Source organism: Cyprinus carpio, chromosome B20, assembly GCF_018340385.1.
Source record: "Cyprinus carpio isolate SPL01 chromosome B20, ASM1834038v1, whole genome shotgun sequence".
Taxonomy (NCBI): Eukaryota; Metazoa; Chordata; class Actinopteri; order Cypriniformes; family Cyprinidae; genus Cyprinus; species Cyprinus carpio.
The window spans coordinates 15,511,432-15,520,380 of NC_056616.1; positions in this window are offsets into that span (position 1 = coordinate 15,511,432).

An 8,949-nucleotide genomic window follows, 5' to 3' on the forward strand; every position below is an offset into this window, starting at 1 on the left:
CTAGCTAAATAATTTTAATATACAACGTTTCGTAGCTGTCTTTTGAACGAAACGTTGCATTTTAATTTAATCATCATTATTAAGAATGAAACCTTACAATGAAATGAAATACAATGAAATTTTATATACAAATGGTAATATGCACAATAACGATGTAAACAAGGGATAGATAGATAGATAGATAGATAGATAAAGATAAAAATATGCATCTTTAATGAACAATTCAAATAATTTTTTGTTTATAATTTGAAAGTTATTAATCATTCCATATAATAGGCCTATATAACATCATGCTCCAGATATTATTTTGAGTTTCATGCTATGATGCAACACTCAATTTAACTAATTGTATTTCAGTTACACAAAGTTTAACATCAAAGTCATCCTGTGAGGTCACATGTAGATTATGAACCATTTTCACAATGCATATGGCGTTACTTCCACTTGTTCTGGGAAAGCGCCGCACCATAACACCACACAACACAGACCACCCAAGCACCGTGCGCCATTATGCCCTCTCTTATCTCCTTAAATAGTGCACGGCAGAGATACTTTCCCTCAGATAAGGCCGTTTGGGCTCTTGGGAATGTCAGTTTTTCAATCATTCTGAAATAATCTGAGGAATCAAATCCAATCTGACTTTCTGCGGCCTCAGCACACTGAGTTGCGTGTGATGGCACCTCAGGGGATGTTCGACAGTGTAAACACGTCATGAAGCCTCGGCTATTTTCTCAAGAGGGCCACCGCCAAAGATCCAGCCAGCTAATTAACAGAGAAAATGTTAGTAAAATAAGATAACTCACTTAAGATCTTCACTGTTTGTTTGATCAGCTTACCAACTGTGGATGATGGCTCCACATTACTGATATGAAAGTGGCAGTTACTACACCATGGGTCACAACACAGCAATAAGACTCAAAATGACCAAAAACAACAGTATGGTACAGAGCGAGAGTGGAACAGGCAAATAATACAGAATGAATAACAGGGAAATATATTTTTGGCCATGTTATGAATCGGCGCTGAGTCATGGTAATTTCTGGTTAAAAAGTGATTTTTAAAATTCACTTTAATACTCTGATGGCACTGAGTACACACGATGGGGGCAGAAGAATGAAATTTCTCTGCATTATTGTTCTGCTTGAATGTGTTCGTCAGTGTGTTCCCATGGGTCCTGAGCCAGCACAGGAAATACTGTGAATAGGCTTCCTATTACACACACACCTAAACATTACTCTCACAGAACACTGTTACTGTAATTACATTATTTCGAGCACTTGACGTCTGCATAGTACAGTGAATTGAATAAATTGCATTGATACTGTACATAAGAAGATAAGATTATATAGCACTACAACAGTTCATTTAACAGGGATTTTTGTAGGGCTTCCAGGTCTCTTTCTGGTCAAGCCAACAGGCATTCAAAAGTTTGGTTATGCATTTGAATAGTTTATTATTTATCTTCAGTTATTCGTAATCTATATGTATTAGTGAATTGTATTTTATTTACATAGGTAATTTATTTGTAAATATTCTGCATAATTTGTATTCGTATAGAATACTACACCAGCAAGAGACATTTGTGGTTTATTGCTATATTGTATATTATTTGTTTCCTATTTTTGACATTGTGTTAACACCCACTAATCACTGAACACCTATGGTAATATTTTTTACACTTTTTTTTCACTATTTTATGTTATGTCAATATTGTTTCCATTAAAATAGATAGCAATTAAGTGAAAGTAAGAAATAAATAAAATAAAAGCATGAAGATATTAAAAGTGGCACATATTAACATAATGTACACATAATGACATTTCTGGGAAGCAGTGAAAAAGTAGAAATAAAATGTTCTATGTAGAACTGAAATATCTTCATTTACAAGTATTTAATGAAATTGTATGTGCCAAACTTGACCAGTTGGGGGCGCTACAAAAGCAGAGATTGCTGAGAAATTATTCTAAATCATACGCATGCCACATGTGCGTACAGTCATAAAAACTAGGCTACTGCTTTTCACAAGACGTGAAAAGAATTCTCTTAAAATGCATAAAATATGAGTGATTGGTTTGGTTTCTGTCTGACAGCGAAATATCACACGGGAATGTAATATACATTGAATAGGCTACTTATTTACAAGGTTAGGCTATGTAGAGTTCTACAATTACACAAGCAGAGCTAACCAGTTTACAGTCTCTATACTGAATTTATGAGCTAGAGGAAGTTTAGCGTAAATAGGGTGTTTGAATTTGATAGGACATTCATCTAAATGTATAATCCTAATGTACAAGTGTGTGCGTGAGTAATGAGCTAAGCATTAAAAAAGGAAATAGGGGCTCATTTCCACAATGTTGATAAAAGGGGTACCTGACAGAGGAAACTACGTGTGTGAGAGAAAAATACATTGGGGTCAGTTTTAACGGGCTTTTGATCCTCTTGGAGAGGGTGGATGAAAGACATCCTGTGCTGCAGAGAAAGAGAAGAGGAGGGGGTCACCATTCACCTCTACTTACTGCTTTAACAAACTCTCTCCTTTATTTCAAACTCATGTAACTTCTGTATAAGCTGCACATACTGTAATTTCTGTTAGAATATATATATATATATATATATATATATATATATATATATGTGTGTGTGTGTGTGTGTGTGTGTGTGTGTGTGTGTGTGTGTGTGTGTGTGTGTGTTGTCATATATCAATTATACTTAAACTTTACTTACTAACTATTAATAAGCAGCAAATTCAGAGTTTATTGAAACAGAAGTCATATACTGGTTGGTTAATGGCGAGAACTGATCCTTAAAATAAAGTGTGACCAAAAAATATATATAATTTGAAGTGTTTTTGTAATTGTATAGCTTATTGCCTTTGCTAAATATTTGCTTACCTATTACACTCTTTGTTTCTCTCTCTCTGTCTTCTCTGTAAGACTGAGATTTTATCTCCACCCACTCCGTGTAAATCACTTAGTATTTTAATGCCAATATGAACCTGATTGATGTGTCAACCCACTTATATCTCACTCACCTTCTGCGTTCACTAGAGCAGAGACAACATCTGAACTCTGATTCACCTGCAGGCTGTCAAATCGCAACATGCAGAACACACACACACACACAAACACAGGATGATAGCGGTAAAAGCCAATTGCTTGACATAAATAAAAGACACTCCACTGTCCACGTTTACAGTACATGCATAGGATGGAAATGACGTCACTCTGTAGACCCTCTGTAATATCAAAGAGGCCTGTGGTGCAGGTTATGGGAACATACAGCAGGACATGGAAATGCTTATGACACATTGTTCTCCAACTATGTGTGTGTGACCTGAGGGAGAACAGATAGGAACGCTTCTGAGACGAGCTGGTGACAGTGGGATAAACGGCTGGATGCAAATCAAGGCAAATGTAAAATATGTGAACTAATGAACAAATCAGAACAAATGTGATACTGATTGTGTTGATATTAATTAGTTAAACTTTTATGCTGAATTTTCTAAACATCCTGCAAGCTCTGTTTATCACAATAAAACAATGCTTTTGTATCAAGTAAAATAAAGGGGTAAAAATAAGAAGAAAATCCAAAAAGTTATTATTTAATATTTCTCTGTTTGAACAAATTGCACCACTTTCAAAATAGGTTTTAATGTAAGATGGTTAGGGTTTATAAATGTGGTGTATGTTTTTGCTGAACGGGATCTCTGTGGGCGTATAAATGTGTGTGTTTTGAGTTCTTCCATTGGGATGTAATAAAGGACAACGTGGGACTATGTAAATTGAGAATCAATCTTCTCCATTGCTTTAATCACCTTAAACTCTTTCCCCTAATCTAACAGGAAATGAAATAGTAGAAATTTGCATTGCCTAATATGGTTTCATAACCACAGTAAGAACGGGATTGTTGGGGTAATGCTGTTCCAGGTATACATTAGTCACAGTAATGATTACCAAAGAATACCTAAACCATAACTCACACAAACACATGCTTACATGCCTGTCTAAATGTGTACATATCATGGACTTCAATGGTTTCATATAATGCTAATGATAATTACAGACTACAAATCAAACCCAACCCACAAAAGAAAATGGTTAGCATTTTCACAATTTATTTTAGTTTATTTTGCAGCCTTTAAAATAAATAAATAAATAAATAAACATACCTTTTGTCTTTTATCATTTTTTATTTTAAATCAATATTTTTAATAATATTTTAATAACAATAATAAATAATAATAATTTATAATAATATGTTAATATATAATATTTGAAATTAAATTAATAAATTAATTAAGAAATATGTGTGGTAACACTTTACAATAATGTTCCATTTGTTAATATTAGTAAACTACATTAGTTAACATAACCTAACAATGAAAAATGAAAGGGATTTTGAAAATACTTCTAAAGCATTTATTAATCTTATTTAATGTTGAATCCAACATTTACTAATATTAAAATCAAAAGGATCTATTAATGTTATTTAATGGACCTAAGCTAAGACTAACAATGAACAGTAGTATTTTTGTTAATGTTAACAATAACGTATAAATACTGTAACAAATGTATTGCTCATTGTTAGTTAAAACATTACATATAGTTATCAAATGGAACCTCACTGTAAAGTGTTACCATACGTATGTATACATAAATTGATTTAACTAGCATTAACTGATTCAACAAGCCAGTGTTAGGTTAAACAAATGAATCATTTTTGTATTTTTTAATGGTATATTTGAAAGCACCATCCACATATAGAATGTTAATCAAATGTGAACTATTCTCACAATCGCATCATACAGTCAATGCCATTTAAAAGATTTGTGAGAAAGCTTACACAGATACATTGGTGCAAATACTACTACCATCAAATTAAAAAAAAAAATTCAAAATATATGAAGAGCCTTTTTTGTCTTTGGAGAGTCTTGTTTTCATCTGTTATCCTAGCACTGCTTTCATATCTGTGTTTATATGGTAATGTGTGTGTGTTTGTGTGTGGTCTGGTTGCTCTCCTACTATAAGTTTGTTTACAAAAGTTCACATAGATGGCTGTACAGAGCCTGCGGCCCACATTCCAACACTGTGTGTCATGCACGCAACACAGCCTCTCGCTCTCTGTCTCTTAAATGCAGTTTAATTCACTCCCTCAGAATGCACGTCAGTTCAATTCAGTGCCACTCATTTCATGTCTGTTCCACTTCAAAGACAGCATGATCAGCTGCAGCATAACAAACATCTGCAGTCTTATTCAAACTAAAGTTATTCAGGGATTTGTGAAAGTTTTTTTTGCTCTTTCTCACCCCATTCATTCAATCTCTTGCTTTCCCTCTCTTTTTTTTTTCCAACGTCTCGTCAATAATTACAGGGAGTGTGGGCAGCTAGCGTGTCTTAAAATGACTTGTTACTCATGAAACGCACATTTGAATGCAGAGATAAGATGTCTCTAACTGATATAAAGCTCCCTCCCTTTGTTAGAGGTGTTTGTGTCTCATTCCATCTCTGCCCTGGACTAACTGCCAAGTTGAATTTCAGGATTTAAATTACATGTCTGTTGTTCTTAACACCGTTCCCAGTGAGTGCATGCACAGTATATACTTTTCCATTTATATAACATTACTCAACCGTTTCTACAGATTTTCTGTGCCATCTGCGTTTTCTTTTTTTTTTTTTTTTGCATATATATGAAAAAATGTATACTAAATATTTTATTATTTTTATTATATTAATTATATATTAAATATTATATTATATTATTATTTTGCACTTTTAAAAATAAAGATTCTAAAAAACGTGGTTCTTGCATGTCATAGAAGGTTTATTTTTGGTTCCCCTAACAGCCTTTTTCCTCTTAAAAAAAAACAAAACTTTTGTACAGTGGAAAGTTTCCACTGATTTGAAAGACTCTTCATGGAACTACAGATGCCAATAAAGAACCTTGATTTTTAAGAGTGTGGGCTGTTAGTTAAAGGGCATCTAATGTTTCTGAATCTAATTTTCACTTGAGTCTGTAAAAGTTACCACAGTTTTTAAATGAGGAAATGTTTTCCCTGTTGTACATAATGATCTGACATCATTGCTTACATGACTTCTGATGAAAGTGATTGCTGATAATGAACAGCAGTGAAAGCCTCAATCACAGCCCTGTGGTAAAAAAATCATGAGATTTTGAAGTCAAAATAACCTAAGCAGAACCCATTTAAGGTGATTACAATATATACAGTATTTGCATGAATATATATTGATTACCATTTTGCACCTTCTGTGGAAAGCCGTTTAAAAAAAAATAAAGATTAAGATAAAGATAAAAAAATATAAAATTCTCACACCTTTTTAAAACAATATAGCACATATGATAAAATGTTTCATTAATATTAACACTATATTACAATTAATAAAATAAAATTAATATTTAACATTATAAATTTTTCGTAACATACTTTACCTCAATTTCCAATTTAAATTTTAACCTCCAACCACATATGGTAATGCATAAGAAATGACAAACACTCATCATTTGCATGCAGTCAATCATTTCTTTTGTGCTTTTTAAAAGACACCAGTGAATAAAAGAAAAGTAGTGGATTATGCAGCAGTTCAGTCTAATCCTGAAATGTGCGAGAGACAGAAAGAAAGTGGGGGGAGAGAGAAAGTGTGTGTGTGTGTGCGGCTGCTGCACAGACTCACCTGCCTTCAGGATTAAACAGTAAGTTATTACCTAAACAGGAGCCGGTCCCAGATACACAAAAAGGAATAGATGTAGCGACAATAACCTTCCTGTAAATGCTAATTTCTGCATGTAAGCACAAACACACACATTAAGCCATCCTGCCACCCAGTTCCATAAACATGTACCTACCAAACCAACATCACTAGCATTTTTTCAAAACTGTCACTTTGCCAAAATCCAATTTCCGCTCAAATTCTGCTGTTTTGTGGAATGTTCATTGTTGCCGACGTGTCTGGACATTGGTCAAATAAGGACAAAGAACCAGAATAGTAAAAATGATGTTTCAGAAATTTAATTAGTACATTATCTTATATAATTAGTACATTACGATGTTAAAAACCTCATCAATCACTGTCACCCTGCCTCTCCTCTAAAACCATGAACTGAAGTACCACGAGTCCAATGGGGCAGAGATTGAGGGTAAAGCACTGTTGTGATGGGCGAAATGGTGATTACCATACATTTGTGAATAAATAAATGAATTTAAGCTCATAAATGTACACATTTCTGTGAAAAAAGAAAAAAGAAATCATGGATGCTCTCTGTGTGATCCGATGTTGGCCGTTTTTGCCTGCTACAATGGTTAGAGGAGGTCGAATTCAGACTGAACTAAACAGAAATCACTCTCGGACCACTGGGGTTAAGAGATCAGTCTGGTTGTAGGTGAAAAAGACCATTCATAACCTTTGGGTTTAGATAGAAGTGAGACCTTTAGAATGTAGATAGAACAGGTTAATGTGATTGTGTCACAGCAGTGGAAATATTAAGTGCCCAATTAATCAACTAATAAAATGATTAATCTGACAAATGTGCGCTGAGGAAGAGAAATTAACTGAGTTATGACACAAAACACACCCACTGTCTGTCATATAAACCTCTGCGAACTGAAAGCCAAATAAAGCTAATGTAACTGAAGTAACGTTTAACCTAGAAGGCTTTAAGGTTTATGATTTTTTAAGAAATTGGGTTTAACTAAGCTTGGTTTATTTGCCTGCCCTTTGGTAATAAACATATAAATCATACAAAGAAATCAAAATCAATTCAACACCCGTATCCTTATCTCTCATTATACCCTAATCAGCATGTTTACATAACTTTACGAGCGCACTGCAATACTCTGTGTTTATCTTTCCCTCTGATTAGCTGCATTTATACAGAACTTTGAATAACGATGACTTTATGCTGAAGCTTTATGCACTGAAAATGAATGACAGCCAGTGGCCAGCTGACTGATAATAAAACCAGTCAGGGCTTGTGTCTGTCAGGCCATGTTTGCGTAGTGATGTGTGCGTATGGCGTATGTGTCCATTTCAGGAAAGCTTTGTGTATTACAGGTCTTTTTTTCTCAAAAGTTCAATAATTATCATGATTCATGTTCCTCATTGGCCTTGAACTTAGATGCACAATTTACACACACACACACACACACACACACACACACACACACACACACACACACACACACACACACACACACACACACACACTACAAAACTGTATGACAAAAATGTTATACAGTAAAATCATTTTTTAACAAATAATAGCAAACTATACTTGCAACAACTGAACAAATACATTACCAACAAGTATGCAAATTAAATTAAATATATTTATATTTATTCAATAATAACCATACTCGCTAATGTTCACACTACAAGTATCCTTTTCCTAAAGTTCATGTCATAAACTCCTATTTTATCTTATCACTGTAGTGTTGTGTAAGTGCTGGAATATTGCAGAAGGCTGGCTATTTTTAAAGGTAATTGAAATTGAAGCTGTTGTGTACTGCATCTTTATTCTGAAATTGTTTATCACGTTTTTCCATCTGATATATAATGATTCATATAATGCACCATGTGTTTTTATTTAAAATCATAAGTTAGCATTTCACTTTTTTGCTAATACAACTTTAAAAAATCAGTATATTACAATATAATACTGCTACAACACATAATGCAACTTGCATTTTTTGAATAACGTTTTTTTATTTTCATTTAATTAACACTGAAGAGCTGACTTGAGAATAAACATTCTGCAACATTACAATAACACTCAAATAACTGTGCAATTGAAAAAGATTTGGCAACCCACCTTCAAACAAGGATTTTATCAGTAATTTCTGCTTGAAGTGCTTAAACAGAAAGAAGAGGACAGAAGTGATTGAAAACTTTTCTCTTTAATACCCTCATGTAATCCTTTAAAAGACGACAAGCAGGA